The sequence below is a fragment of the Aquarana catesbeiana genome, linkage group LG12 (assembly GCF_042186555.1).
Source record: "Aquarana catesbeiana isolate 2022-GZ linkage group LG12, ASM4218655v1, whole genome shotgun sequence".
In the NCBI taxonomy this organism is placed as follows: Eukaryota; Metazoa; Chordata; class Amphibia; order Anura; family Ranidae; genus Aquarana; species Aquarana catesbeiana.
This window is the reverse complement of record NC_133335.1, coordinates 235159262-235172493: the sequence shown is the minus strand read 5'-3', so window position 1 is coordinate 235172493 and position 13232 is coordinate 235159262.

Genomic DNA, 13232 nt, shown 5'->3' with positions numbered 1-13232 from the left:
TTGTCATCGCAGACGTAAAAGACGGGAAATCCTCCGTCACTGACATCTGTTCTGGTGACAACCAGAGTGGAAAGATTTCCTCTCACTTCCTGTTGTGTCTCTGGGACAGGAAGTAAAGGGAAATCTCCCCTAATAGAAGATAGAAACACGACAGCTTCTGTTTCTTCCCACTTCAACTCCATTCAAAACGAGAAAAAAAGATTTCCCTTTAACCGCTTACCTACTGATTTTGACATTTTTAATATACACGTTAAATCAGCATTTTTTTTTTGCTAAAAAATGACTTAAAGCGGAGTTCCACCCAAAAAGGGGAACTTCCGCTTATCTGATCCCCCCCCCCCCCCTCCAGTGCCACATTTGGCACCTTCCAGGGGGAGGGGGGAGTGGCGAATTACGCCAGCAGCTCGGCCCCCCTCCTCCTCCCTCCCCTTCAGCCGGACCAGTGAGAGAGCGCAGCGAGCTTCGCACATGCGCACTTGGGACCCCGTCAAGAAGCCGAAAGGCTACACTGCCGCGTTCCCTTACATGCAATGGCGGCGGCAGCAACTGACCAGCCGATGGAAACAACAGGCAAAAATACACTTAAATGAATTGTAGTGCACTCAAACACAATATAATACCCGATTTCTAGGTAAAATATAAAAGATGATGTTGTGTTGAGTAACTAGATACCAAACATGTCAGGATTTAAAACTGCGCTCCCCTGTGAAATGGCGGCTAACTACGGTACCTAAAATTATTTACTTGCTTATTGGGCACTTTTACCCCCCTTCCTGCCCAGGACGATTTTCAGCTTTCAGCGCTGTCGCACTTTGAATGACAATTCAGGTCAGGTTACACCGTACTCATATGACATTTTTATAATTTTTTTTCACACAAATAGAGCTTTCTTTAGGTGGGATTTCTGAAATTTTGGAGAGAAAAAAACAAAACGATTTTTTAGTTTCTGTTATAAAATGTTGCAAATTAGTAATTTTTCTTCTTCACTGATGTGTGCTGATGAGGCTGCACTGATGGGCACTGAGGAGGAGCCACTGATAGGCAGCACTGATGAGAACTGATAGGTGGCACTGATAGGCAGCACTGATGAGAACTGATAGGTGGCACTGATGGGTACTGATGAGGAGGCACTGATCGGTGGCGCTGATAGGCGGCACTGATCGGTGGCGCTGATAGGCGGCACTGATCGGTGGCGCTGATAGGCGGCACTGATGGGGACTAATAAGCAGCACTGATGAGGGGGTCACTGATAGGCGGCACTGATGGATACTGATGAAGAGGCATGGATAGACAGCACTGATGGGTACTGATGAGGAAGCACTGATAGGCGGCACTGATGGGGACTAATAGGCGACACTAATAAGGGGGGTCAATTATAGGCGGCACTGATAGGTACTGATGAGGAGGCATTGAAAGGTGGTGCTGATGGGGACTAATAGGTGGCACTGATGAGGGGGTCATTGATAGGCGGCACTGATGGGTACTGATGAGGGGGCACTGATAGGTGGCACTGATGGGTAATGATGAAGAGGCACTGATAGGTGGAACGGATAGGCAGCACTGATGGGTACTAATAAGGAGGCACTAATAGGTGGCACTGATGGGTACTGATGAGGAGGCACTGATAGGCAGCACTGATAGGTGGCACTGATGGGTGCCGATGAGGAAGCACTGATGGGTACTGATGAGGAGGCACTGATAGGTAGCACTGATGGGTACTGATGAGGAGGCACTTATGGGTGGCACTGATGGGTACTAATTGGGAGGCACTGATAGGTGGCACTAATGGGTACTGATGAGGAGGCACTGATAGGTGGTACTCATGAGGACTAATAGGCGACACTGATGAGGGGGTCACTGATAAGCTGCACTGATGGGTACTGATGAGGAGGCACTGATAGGTAGCACTGATGGGTACCGATGAGGAGGCACTGATAGGTGGAACTGATAGGCAGCACTGATGGGTACTAATGAGGAGGCACTTATAGGTGGCACTGATGGTTACTGATGAGGAGGCACTGATAGGTGGCACTGATAGGTGGCACTGATAGGTACCGATGAGGAAGCACTGATGGGTATTGATGAGGAGGCACTGATAGGTATCACTGATGGGTACTGATGAGGAGGCACTTATGGGTGGCACTGATGGGTACTAATGGGGAGGCACTGATAGGTGGCACTAATGGGTACTGATGAGGAGGCACTGATAGGTGGTACTGATGAGGAGGCACTAGTAGGTGGCACTGATGGGGACTAATAGGTGGCACTGATGGGTACTGATGAGAAGGCACTGTTATGTGGCATTGAAGGGGACTAAAAGGTGGCACTGATGAGGAGGCACTGATAAGGACGCGCTGACAGGTGGCACTGATGGGTACTGGTTAGGCAGCACTGATGGGTATTGATAAGGAGGCACTGAAAGGTGGCACTGATTATCAGTGAAAACAATGTTTTTACAGGTTTGATGGTTAACAGCTCTCCTTTCCTCCCATAGACACAGTGCTGAGGAAAGGAAATACCGATAACCGGCAAGTCTGTTTACATGCGATCAGTTTTGATTGGCCCTTTACCCCGATCTGTGATCAGCTGTGATTGGCCCTTTACCCCGATCTGTGATCAGCTGTGATTGGCCCTTTACCCCGATCTGTGATCAGCTGTGTGTAAAGGAAACAGCAGTCATAGAGCGCATCCGATGCGCACCGCAGGAGGGCGATCAGGAGGCTGTAAAGCTGCTTGGATCACTTTTACTGAAAAGCCGATTGCTGGCTAAAAACACTGAATATTCTTTGAATTTCATGTGTGGCCGCACTTCAGGCCCACTAGATCAAGAAAGTCGGCCTAGGCTCTTTTCCGAGTCTCTCCCGGGAACCACCACGATCGATCTGTTTCTTTCTGAGGTGGTGAGATTATGGGAACTGCTCTCACCAGCGTGTATATTATACCTGAATGCTTTTTTAAATATATCATTTTGTGTAAATGTAATAGCTTCAGGGTCGGGTGTTTTTGCAGTTTCAGGCTCTGTTTCCACTACTGCAAGTTGTTGTGCGACTTGACACATGTCAAGTTGCATGACAAGTCAAAACCCATGTATTTAAATGACCCCCCCCCGTTCTAATTGGTGCGACTCAAGTCGCAGCAACTCCAAAAAAAGGTCCTTGCACTACTTTGTTCCTGCTTCGGTGCGACTTGTTCTCACGCGGCTTTCACCGGTCGCGTGACATCGCAACACAAATCGCACAGTAAAGTCGCAGGGTAAACCGCGCAACTTTGGGGACGCAATAGTGGGAAGATAGCCTCGCACTCCGAGGATTCCTTTTCCTTCTATATGCTTGAGTGGAATGGGAGGGTTGCGGGTGTGTTCGGTCTGGAATGTCCGGGATCAGGGCGCCATATCTCCGTCAATTCGATCGTTACTGAAATCGCACGCTGATGTCCTTTAGTTGCTGAGATAAAGCTGGATTGATTCACTAAGGCGATTGATAATTAGGAGTTCGGTGGGTGCAATTCCTATAGGGAGTGGAATCACAAGGTGTGGTGACATTTCTGCGATGATATGAACCGTCTCATGAGAAATTACTCAACACCTGGACTGTCACAAGTTTTATATTTTTATAGTGCTGGTTGCTCATAGGCATTTTTTTTTTTATGTTTTATTTTTGTTAATATGTTTTTTTTTGTTTGTTTTGAGTGCTGCTTAAGCTGGAAAGAACCTATTTCTTTGGAACTTTTCTGCTTTCTCCTTAATGTTATATTTGATTACAGCAGCTGCTTAGTTTCATTTCCTTCTTATCTTCAGCGCTGGATAAGTGACCCTGTTTTGCTTTTACTTATTGTATGGTGGATCGTTTGTGCGGAGTTCCGCATTGATATCTACACAAATCAGCAGAAAATATCTCTGGGGATCCCCTCGTTGGCTCACCGCGTTGTACCAACACACCCGCCTCTGTTAGCCGGGATTGCCAACCACGAAGGGGATCCCCAAACAGGTCGGGGAAGTCCTCCACCCTCCTCGGAATGGTCACATGACACAAACACTATCTATAGATCTTAATGGGGGCCTCCGCCCAAAAATGTTACTCTGTAGCCCTTTGAACAGATAGGAAGGTGAAAGAGAGAATGGAAAATGTCCATTAATGTCCCCCCCCTGCTGTGATAAGCTGATCCCCGACGCCCCACAGCTGTGTCCTAGGGGGGGCTGACATCATCCTCAAAGCACAAATCAATGCAGATCTACAATATATTTATTAATATCTGATTATTTATTTTTTTAATGCAGAAAGTGTAAGTGTCTTATTTTGAATTGATTTTGCTGTCCTTGTATAGCAGAGCTCAGACTGCAGAACAAGGAGCCAATCAGTTCATATGCTGACAAGAAGCACGCTGATAGGAGGAGAGAGCAGAGTGACTGTCAGCGCTCATCATTGTGCTGCTTCTCCTTTCACTGTCCAATCACAAGCTGGGGGAGGGACAAGACCTGTAAGTGTTACTGAACTGCAGCACAGAAAACCAGGTCCCCTGCCCTGCAGAACAGGACTGTGCTTGGTTTGCAGGGCTGTGTAAATCCAGGGACTCCTGTCAATGGGGATTCCAGCTGTGAGTGGAGAACAGACTGTAAGTAGAATGTGCACAGCTGAAGTGGAACTCATAAGGGCTGGAAAAGGAACAAACAGACTGGAAGTGGAACATGTACGGATTGTAAATGGAGCGTGCTCGGACTGGATCGGAAGTGGAACACACATGGATAGGAAGTAGAACCCATATGGACTATAAGTAGTAAGTGGAACACGTATGGACTGGAACTGTAACACACATGGATAGGAAGTAGAACATGCACGGACTGGAAATGGAACGCACATGAATAGGAAGTGGAACATGCATAGACTGGAAGTGGAATGCATAAGGTAGACTGGAATAGACTGGAAGCGGAACGTGTATGGACTGGATGCGGAACGTGTATGGACTGGAAGCGGAACATGTATGGACTGGAAGTGGAATGTGTATGGACTGGAAGCGGAATGTGTATGGACTGGAAGCGGAACATGTATGGACTGGCAGTAGAACACACATGGACTGGAAGTGGAATGCATAAGGACTGGAAGCGGAACGTGTATGGACTGGAAGAGAAACATGTATAGACTGGCAGTAGAACACGCACAGACTGGAAGTGGAACTTACATGGACTGGAAGTGGAACGCGTACGGACTGGAAGTCGAATGCATACGGACTGGAAGTGGAATGCGCAAAGCCTGGAAGTGGAACACATACAGACTGGAAATGGAATGTACACGGCTTATAAGTAGAAAGCATAAGGACTGGAAGTGGACACGTATGGACTGGAAGTGGAATACACATGGATAAGAAGTAGAACATGCACGGACTGGAAATGGAACGCACATGAATAGGAAGTGGAACATGGATAGACTGGAAGTGGAATGCATAAGGACTGAAAGTGGAACATGTATTGACTGGCAGTAGAACACGCACAGACTGGAAGTGGAATGTATAAGGACTGGAAGCAGAATGTGTATGGACTGGAAGTGGAACATGAATGGACTGGAAGTGGAACATGTACAGACTGGAAGTGGAATACATAAGGACTGGAAGCGGAACCTGTATGGACTGGAAGCAGAACATGTATGGACTAGCAGTAGAACACGCACAGACTGGAAGCAGAATACATAAGGACTGGAAACGGAACATGTATGGACTGGAAGCAGAACGTGTATGGACTGGAAGCGGAACATGTATGGACTGGAAGTGGAACATGTATGGACTGGACGCGGAACATGTATGGACTAGAAGTGGAACATGTATGGACTGGATGCAGAACGTGTATGGACTGGCAGTAGAACACGCACGGACTGGAAGTGGAATGTGTATGGACTGGAAGTGGAACATGTATTAACTGGAAGTGGAACGCGTACAGACTGGAAGTGGAATGCATAAGGACTGGAAGCGGAACCTGTATGGACTGGAAGCAGAACATGTATGGACTGGAAGCGGAACATGTATGGACTGGAAGCAGATCATGTATGGACTGGACGTGGAACATGTATGGAAGTGGAATGCATAAGGACTGGAATCGGAACGTGTATGGACTGGAAGCGGAACATGTTTGGACTGGCAGTAGAACATGCATGGACTGGAAGTGGAATGCGTACGGACTGGAAGTGGAATGCACAAAGACTGGAAGTGGAACACATACGGTCTGGAAATGGAATGTGCACGGCTTATAAGTAGAAAGCTTAAGGACTGGAATTGGAATACGTAGGGACTGGAGGTGAAACGCATATGGAATAGAAGTGGAATGTGCCCGACTTGGAAATAGAAAGCTTAAGGACTGGAAGTGGAAAACGCACAACTGAAAGTCGAACGTGTATGGGCTGGAAGGGGAATTTACATGGACTGGAGGGGGAAGGCATATTGACTAGAAGCAGAACGCGCACTGAACTGGAAGTTAAATGCATAGGAACTGGAAGTGGAACGTGCACAGACATGTTTTTGCGTCATATTGCAGAGATATTGGACATATTAGCCCCCACACTCATTATAACGCCTATAGTACAATATTCTGTATATGAATTCCATACATCTCCATGCAGGACAAACGGGGCAGAAAAAGTGACAGTTACAAGGGTTGGATAAACCATATCACAGACAGCCACCAGGGGGCGCTCAGTGTGCAGTCTGTGTCCATGGTTGGTGAAAACCCTCATTGAGCTCCAGCCATTCATTGCAGCTGTGAGCTGTACTATGCACTCCTGGCTCCCTTACGCCGCCTCTTTGCGCTCTGTGCGCTCTGTGTACGCTGTGCGCTCTCTTGCAGCTGTGTGAATGAAACCTTCCACTGATAGGAGTGATCACTGCAGTCTGATTTTACTCACATGGGTTAAACTTTTTTTTTTTTCCAAAATAAAAGAAAGCCGTTCCTGTAACTGTAAGGGTTCATTCACACCAGATGTGCTGGGGTGTGTTTGTGAATGCATTCCCAACGCATGGCGACCAAAAAAAACAATGGTTCCTATTAGGGATGAACCGATACTATTTTTTTTTACAACGAGTACAAGTACCGATACTTTTTTTTTTAGTACTCGCCGATACCAATTACCGATACCAATTACCGATACCGATTACCGATACCAATTACTGATACCTACCGCGACTGTTTTGATTCAGCTGTCAGCAATGGTACAAAGCATTGAAAAGTTGTTTACAAATTAAATAAATAGATTTTTGTTTTTAATTTTGCGCTTTTTCAATGTGAAATGTGTAAATAAATGTTAATATAGATGTGTAAAAATATTCACTAACAAAGCAAACAAAAAAAAAAAGTTTTAATTGTTTATCGTTTATAAAATAGATGTGAACAAAAGAAAAAAAGCAGGAAAATAATAATTACATGGAGGAGAATAGGGGAGTTAATTAAGGCTGATTAGAGTAAATGAAGGGTTATTAAGGAGTTAAACAGAGGAACATTTCTTCATCCCTTTGAAGAAACAGAAAGATACAAAAAGAAACAATGTTTCTTTTTATTTTAGTGTTTCAGAATGTTGTTAATAAACATTGGCGGCTGCTTTTTTTTTCTTTTGACAGCTCCAATTACCGGACTTCTTTAAAGGGGAGACCCCACTGACAGCCTGAGAGTATCAGTTTCAGGTATCTGGGCATTTGCACGAGTACCGATACCTGTGCAAATATTCGGTATTGGCACCGATACCGATACCAGTATCGGTGCAACCCTATTCCCTATGAATGCAAGTCACACCAGCCCGTTGTATTGTGTTGCGTTTGCCCAGCGCTGGAAAAAGTACGGCATGCACTACTTCTTTCAAGCGCAACACAACGCATTTAAATGCACACAAACAAAGGCACATAAATGTAACGCACTACAAGGCAAACTAGGAAAAAAATGCAAAAAACACAAGTCATCGCATTACAATGCGCTACAAAAAAAAACGCACTGCAACGTGCATGCGTCAACGCATGCATTGTGGTGTGAGTGAGCCTTAAGTGACCTGAAAGAACTTTGCAGTTGCCGCTCCGAGCAGGAGAGCGCGTCCTCTTTACAGCCTGGTCCTCATTTGCGGGGGGCGCCGGCGTTCGAGTAATGTCATCCAGCAACAGCGATAATGAGCATATGGACTGCAGCTCTCCCACCCGACCTGTATGGAATTTGTTATGCGGCCTCGTGACTAAGCCCCGGTGGGTGGGGCGCAACGCGTTAGGGCGGAGGTCAGTGGAGAAGCACTGGCTGGAGAGTGGCGTTCCATATGCTCAAAATGAGCCCTAAGTGTTAGCTGGAGTTTGTCCATTATTTGTCACTTACATGAAGTCACTTCTCTATCGAAGACTGCCCAGGGTGACAACGCAGCTGTGCCACGCCCCTGCGGAGCAAACACTGTAGTCACCCTGTTAAAAGAAGTGGGGAAAAAAAAAAGTCTACTGGCGGACCAACAGGTAATAAAACCCGCCTCTTCACGGAGGTCTGTCCCGCCTCTTCACGGAGGTCTGTCCCGCCTCTACAGGGAGGTCTGTTCTGCCTCCACCTAATACAGTGCCTTGAAAAAGTATTCATACCCCTTGGAATGTTCCACATTTTGTCATGTTACAACCAAGAAATGTAAATGTATTTTATTGGGATTTTATGTGATAGGCCAACACAAAGTGGCTCATAATTGTGAAGTGGAAGGAAAATGATAAATGGTTTTCCAAATGCTTTTCAAATAAATATGTGAAAAGTGTGGGGGGTACATTTGTATGGCGCCCCCCGGAGTCAATACTTTGTAGAACCTCCTTTCTCTGCAATTACAGATACAGGTCTTTTTGGGAATGTCTCTACCAGCTTTTCACATCTAGAGAGGACATTTCTGCCCATTGTTCTTTGTAGAATATCTCAAGCTCTGTCAGATTGGATGGAGAGCGTCTGTGAACAGAAATGTTCAAGTCTTGCCACAGATTCTCAATGTGATTTAGGTCTGGACTGTGACTGGGCCATTCTAACACATGAATATGCTTTGATCTAAACCATTCCATTGTAGCTCTGGCTGTATGTTTCGGGTCATTGTCCTGCTGGAAGGTGAACCTCCGCCCCAGTCTCAAGTCTTTTGCAGACTCTAACAGGTTTTCTTCTAAGATTGTCCTGTATTTGTCTCCATACATCTTCCCATCAACTCTGACCGGCTTCCCTGTCCCTGCTAAACAAAAGCATCCCCATCACATGATGCTGCCACCACCATGTTTCACGGTGGGGATGGTGTGTTCAGGGTGATGTGCAGTGTTAGTTTTCCCCCACACATAGCGTTTTGCTTTTAGGCGAAAAAATTGAATTTTGGTCTCATCTGACCAGATCACCTTCTTCCACATGTTTGCTGTGTCCTCCACATGGCTTCTCACAAACTGCAAACAGGACTTCTTATGACTTTCTTTCACCAATGTCTTTCTTCTTGTCACTCTTCCATAAAGGGCAGATTTGTGGAGAACACGACTAATAGTTGTCCTGTGGACAGATTCTCCCACCTGAGCTGTGGATCTCTGCAGCTCCTCCAGAGTTACCATGGGCCTCTTGGCTCTTCTCTGATGAATGCTCTCCTTGCCCGGCCGGTCAGTTTAGGTGGACGGCCATGTCTTGGTAGGTTTGCAGTTGTGCCATACTCTTTCCATTCTCCGATGATGGATTGTCCCTGGACCCCCCATATTTACCCCATAATCCCCCATATTTTCAATATAACCACCTCCCATATTTACCCCATAATAACCACACCCAGATTTACCCCATAACCCCCCCCCCCCAGATTTGCAATATAACCATCCCCCAGATTTTTGGCATACCTCCCCTCAGATTAGCAGCATAGTGTTTGGCGCCAGGTCGCACGTCGCCCGTTTACATTGAAGTTTCTCTATTTAGTAGATTTGGTGGCAATGACGTCCTGAACGGATCTTTATTTACGCCGGCACGGCGGCGTTGGGCGTTTGGTTGTATTTAGAGGGATTCCCCTCGTCAGTAGCAGAACGCGCCCCCCCCCCCCCCCGTGTCCCCCCCTGCTCTACGCACGCCCTGCAGCTGGCTGGACAATGAGCGCACACTTCAGGAATCCGGTGTGGAAATGTTTCAGTAAGCATTTGGAAACTGGGCAAGAGCCCCCGGTAACCATGGCAACAGCAACACAAACCAGAAAGCCAGCTAAGGAGGGGGGAAGTTTTGTAATCACCCCCCTTCTGTGATCACCCCACCCGGCTCATCCTGCTGGGGGGGAGGGGAGGGGGGTTCTGGGAAAGTGATGAAAACATACAGCCACTTGTTACAATGTTTCAATTCTGCTGATGGCGGCCAATCAGATCCCTCCCAGAGAGGAATGTGCGAAGGAAATCTGATTGGATGATACAAGAAATGTGTTTTTAGCGAAGGTCCCAATTATTGCTGAATTGTACATTGGGGCCATTCCGTAAACTTTGCTAGGCGTCCCAGATTTCTGTGTTCAGTCCTCGGATCTCTGCGTTTAGTCCCCAGATTTCTGCATTCAGTCCCCAGATTTCAGTCGTCGGATCTCTGCGTTCAGTCCCCGGATCTCTGCGTTCAGTCCTCGGATCTCTGCGTTCAGTCCTCAGATTCCTGCGTTCAGTCCCCAGATTTCTGCATTCAGTCCCCAGATCTCTGCATTCAGTCCCCAGATCTCTGCATTCATTTCTCAGATTCCTGCATTCAGTCCTCGGATCTCTGTGTTCAGTAGGGCTGAAACAACTAATCGATTAATCGACAACGAATCGATTATGAAATTAATCGATTACTATTTTCATAATCGATTAATCGGCCAGTAACATAATGGGGTTAAAAAAACTAAAATGAGCCCTTTATAGTACAAAAAGAGCAAATAATCTCTACTGTAAATAAATTTAAATAAATAAATTTAGTTGGTCTACCTGACAGTGGTTTGGGTTCAACAGAACCCCTCATTTTCCACTTCTTGATTAGAGTTTGAACACTGCTGATTGGCATTCTCAATTCCTTGGATATCTTTTTATATCCCTTTCCTGTTTTATACAGTTCAACTACCTTTTCCCGCAGATCCTTTGACAATTCTATTTGACCCCACTAACGATTCGAAAATCGAACGAACGTACTTAAAGTGACATTTTTTGTCATTTGTCGGGGAAGACATGGTTTGTTTTTTTAAATAAAAAATAGATCTCTGAGTCTGATGATATTTACCAGATTCACCCTTTAATAGTATATACAGTATATCTCCTCTAATAGTATATACAGTATATTTCTCCTCTAATAGTATGTACAAAATATCTCTTCTGTCTGTTATTCTCAGAGTGGATTAGATATTTTGCTCCCTATCCATATAGTTGGTTATTTATATTTACCACTGCATAGAGATATTTAAAAATAAATTGCCTTTTTTTAAAACTTTACATATTAACTAAATTATACACCACACTTTTAAGGTTTTTAACCGATTAATCGATTAATCGAAACAATAATCGGCCAACTAATCGATTATGACAATAATCGTTAGTTGCAGCCCTAGTGTTCAGTCCTCGGATCTCTGCGTTCAGTCCTCGGATCCTTGCGTTCAGTCCTCGGATCTCTGCGTTCAGTCCTCAGATCTCTGCGTTCAGTCCTCGGATTTCTGCGTTTAGTCCTTGGATCTCTGCGTTCAGTCCTCAGATCTCTGCATTCACTCCTCAGATTCCTGCGTTCAGTCCTTGGATCTCTGCGTTCAGTCCTCAGATCTCTGCGTTCAGTCCTCGGATCTCTGTGTTCAGTACTCGGATCTCTGTGTTCAGTCCTCGGATCTCTGTGTTCAGTCCTCGGATCTCTGTGTTCAGTCCCCGGATCTCTGTGTTCAGTCCTCGGATCTCTGTGTTCAGTCCTCGGATCTCTGTGTTCAGTCCTCGGATCTCTGCGTTCAGTTCTCGGATCTCTGCGTTCAGTCCTCGGATCTCTGTGTTCAGTCCCCGGATCTCTGCGTTCAGTCCCCAGATTCCTGCATTCAGTCCTCGGATCTCTGCGTTCAGTCCTCGGATCTCTGCGTTCAGTCCTCGGATCTCTGCGTTCAGTCCTCGGATCTCTGCGTTTAGTCCCCAGATTCCTGCGTTCAGTCCTCGGATCTCTGTGTTCAGTCCTCGGATCTTTGTGTTCAGTCCTCGGATCTCTGCGTTCAGTCCTCGGATCTCTGCATTCAGTCCTTGGATATCTGCATTCAGTCCTTAGATTCCTGCGTTCAGTTCTCGGATCTCTGCGTTCAGTCTTCAGATCTCTGCGTTCAGTCCTCAGATTTCTGCGCTCAGTCCCCAGATCTCTGTGTTCAGTCCTCAGATCTCTGCGTTCAGTCCTTGGATTTCTGTGTTCAGTCCTCGGATCTCTGTGCTCAGTCCTCGGATCTCTGTGCTCAGTCCCCGGATCTCTGCATTCAGTCCTTAGATTTCTGCGTTCAGTCCCCGGATCTCTACGTTCAGTCCTCGGATCTCTGTGTTCAGTCCTCAGATTTCTGCGTTCAGACCTCAGATCTGTGTGTTGAGTCCTCAGATTTCTGCGTTCAGTCCTCGGATCTCTGTGTTCGGTCCCCGGATCTCTGCGTTCAGTCCTCAGATCTCTGCATTCAGTCCCTGTATCTCTATGTTCAGTCCTCGGATCCCTGCACTCAGTCCCTGGATCTCTGTGTTCAGTCCTCGGATCTCTGCGTTCAGTCCTCGGATCTCTGTGTTCAGTCCCTGGATCTCTGCGTTCAATCCTTTGGATCTCTGCGTTCAGTCCCCGGATCTCTGTGTTCAGTCCTCAGATCTCTGCATTCAGTCCCTGTATCTCTATGTTCAGTCCTCGGATCCCTGCACTCAGTCCCTGGATCTCTGTGTTCAGTCCTCGGATCTCTGCGTTCAGTCCTCGGATCTCTGTGTTCAGTCCCTGGATCTCTGCGTTCAGTCCTCGGATCTCTGTGTTCAGTCCTCGGATCTCTGTGTTCAGTCCCCGGATCTCTGCGTTCAGTCCCCGGATCTATATGTTCAGTCCTCGGATCTCTGTGTTCAGTCCTCAGATCTCTGCGTTCTGTCCCAGGATCTCTGCGTTCTGTCCCTGGATCTCTGTGTTCAGTCCTCGGATCTCTGCATTCAGTCCCCGAATCTCTGCGTTCAGTCCTCAGATCTCTGTGTTCAGTCCCCGGATCGCTGCGTTCAGTCCCCGTATCTCTATGTTCAGTCCTCGGATCTCTGTGTTCAGTCCTCAGATTTCT